Source organism: Pinus tabuliformis, chromosome 5_2 (assembly GCF_031772625.1).
Source record: "Pinus tabuliformis cultivar Carrire ecotype Pingquan chromosome 5_2, CPIR1, whole genome shotgun sequence".
In the NCBI taxonomy this organism is placed as follows: domain Eukaryota; kingdom Viridiplantae; phylum Streptophyta; class Pinopsida; order Pinales; family Pinaceae; genus Pinus; species Pinus tabuliformis.
The window spans coordinates 515,506,618-515,509,998 of record NC_142306.1 but is presented as its reverse complement, the minus strand read 5'-3'; positions in this window follow the sequence as shown (position 1 = coordinate 515,509,998).

Sequence of the window (3,381 nt, the reverse complement as noted above, 5' to 3'; positions counted from 1 at the left end):
GGAATCAAGGTCAAATTGGGACCTTTCATCCACCATCCCAAACCAAATATTGAGAGGTTTTCCAACCAATCAGAATGGTTGGAAAACACAATAACTGACATGGATAGCATAGTAGTGGATGTAGAAAATACATTGTTTGATGTAGAGAAACAAATTGATGAATGTTATTTTTTGCAGGTTCCAGAACTAGAGGAACCCATGAATATTCCTCCTATTTTACAGACCCCTGAAAATGAGGAGAGAAACCCAAAAAGAAACAAGGAGGAGGGTTGCAGTTCTTCTATGGAAACCATAGATGAGCATTTTGAGTTCAGGAAAAGGGCTAAGTTGAAACCTGTAACTGAATAGGAAGAAACCATTAAATCAGTGGAAGTCACTGACACTGATACAATGGTGGAAAGAATCAAAGGCACAACTGCTTCCAGAGAAACACAATAGCCATCAACATCTAACACTCAACTGATTGAGAGGCAGCTCGGTGTTAAGGTCTTTTCTTTCGCCAGGCAAACAAATAAACAAAAGGACATTAAGGACGAGTATAAGGAGAGCAAGTTAAGAAATGAAAGGTTGAAGGTTGAAACATATGCCCAATACTTCAAGTACACACTAGCTAATCAGAGAAGGTTGATATCAGCTTTTGACATAAAAGTAGGAAAAATGCAAATGTCCTTCATGTAGCCAACTATCCAACAACCAAATACATCAGCTGATTACAGAAAAACCAACTTTGAGGTGTTGGCCAGGGATGTTCATCCCATTTACCAGATAGAATTTCAAAAACAGGTAGGAGAGATGATCTACTCCACCGTGACAGGAAAGTACATGGCTGCACATAAGCTGCAGAGTTCACTAGATAACATTACAACCCAATATAAATTGGAAAATGCCTCCTCACAGGCTAAGGAAAACAAGATCAAGTCATTGGAAGACTTTGTAATTGAGCTGGGCCATGATCCAAATGACATAAAAGTTGCTGAAAAGTTGATCAAGAAGAAGAATGAGGATATTGCAACTCTCAAAAAACAACTAAAGCTACCTCATTCAGAACACTAACAAACAAAAGAGGTCCTGGAGAGCCAAACAAATCATGAGGAGATGATGGAACTGGTGCTACAATTGAATGATCAACTGAAGGAAATGGAAAAGGAGATGGATAGCTTGATACAATTAAAACAAGCTAGTGTTGAGACTGCCCCTGCCACTGTTATCCAAACAGTTACTACTGCAGTACCATCCACCTTGGTAGTGTCATTAGCTCCTACAGCTCCAAGGGCTATAGCACTGCCAGCTTTTACAACTTCTACATCAGCAACAGGGTCAACACCAACAGGGTCAACAGGGGATGAGGCAAGTAAGTTGGTCAGAGCAATGGAAGACATGTCCATTCAGACCACTGAAATAAACAAGCTCAAGGAAAAGGTAACTAGTCTAGAGACTGTCTACAAGCTTGCCGAGATTATGCACAATGAAGAAGTGCATAAACCCACTAGGATGACTGATGGAATAAAAAGCTTGGAGAAGGAATTAACTTTGAAGGAACCCTTAGGACAAGATAAGGAACAATTATGGGCCAATATCATTGACTCTGTCAATTATATTTGGTCATCCATCCAAGTAATTTTTGAGCAAATTGACTTAGTGAAAGAGGCTATAGAAGTCATATAGAGGGTAAAAGTAGAGTTGGGAGACATTCCAGAGGAAGCTACAATGATCATTCACTTCCTTAATTCCAAAAAAAAGTATGAATTGCAGGAATTAAAGATACCTGACAGGATAGGTACAATATTGGAAGTAAAAAGGGTCCTCACTAAGAGGAATTTAATGCTAAACCTTCAAGATAATTGCCAAACCATGCAACTAGCTATAGATAGGTTTAGGGTTAAATTTGAAGTTTTGACACAAAAGGGTTTACCAAATCCCTTGGTAATAAACGATAAGTTACTACCACAGGAGGACTACAATAGAGAGATAAGAGAAGTGGCCAGAGATCAACTGAACACTTCATCCATGGAGGGGATGCCAAATGGCAAGGTCCTATACCAAACTTTTTATAATTTGTTTTACCTCCAGCATGAGGTAAAACACCTTTTTGTGAATAATCCTACTTTTACCAAGTACATAGAGGCAGAGGAGATTTATAGGAAGATGATAAATATCCAATTACCAGATGCTGAAAAATGGGAGAGATTAAATGACTTACTCTAGAAATATACAGTCAAAATGTAAAGATGTACAATGAGATTAAAAAAACATAGTAAGAGGATAATGCTAGGCCAACCAGATGAAAGTGTATCAATTGAAAGGTCAGAGTGAAGAGAACACCCAATATGAAGACCAAACAATAAAGCAGAGATTAAAAGGAAAAATATCAAAGATTAAAGACAACACACCCTAATAAATAGGGACAACAAACAACAGTTCAATATATGTCTCTATCTTTTTGCATGAAGATATTTCTTTCTCCTAGATTAACTCCCAAGATAGTTTGGGATATTTTGTAAATCAATTTTGTATAAATACTTCATAATTCGAAGTATTGAGTGTGGATTTATATACATTTGTAGAGTTTTTTTATCATAAACCTAAGGGTTATTGTACCAATTTTTCAAGTCAGCAGACTGGAGCAAGTACTAAAGATATTGCATTACAGGATTCATGTGTTGAGCTATTACAGTGAAGTATTTTCTTTATCAGATTTTGTTATTTTCTCATGTATTTCACAAACTTAAATGTTATCTAAAGTTGAATGAATTAACGGGAAATTTATCTCTGAATTTGTTTAAGTACACTCTATTTTGAACAGTTGATCATTTCTATGTTTTCCTCCGATGCCTATATTTGAGAATTCTTAATTTCTCTCCCATCTCGGTTGACCTCTTTAACTTTCTTCATAATACGGCCTACGGAACACTTAATTTCTCCCTGGATCCGATTGAAAACCACTTCAGCATCCAGCCCTTGACATCTCAAGTAACATAACTATCTTGCCTTGTAGACACTGTTTTTAGAACTTGATCCAGTCTTGTTTTCTTGATACATTTGACCCCATATCCCAATGGAAAAATACATCCCTCTATTCATCTAAGTAAGTGATCCCACCACCAAATCCAAATCAAAACCCAAGTACAATCATAACCAGCCAAAAATCAATTAACTAAAACAAAGTTAAATCATAAAGAGAGAGCCCTCTCTGAGCATTAGGAAGGCTAGATCCTAATCTCCAAAGTAGGTTTGTAGTTACCTCTATCATTTATTTCTCTAACAACTTCTAAAGAAATTTTGGAGTGATAACACCTCCAAAATTGAAAGTCCATGATATTTTGCTCGTTTCGTTGCTTAAGTAGTATGTTAAAGATGTTGATCATGTGATTGATTGGTCTG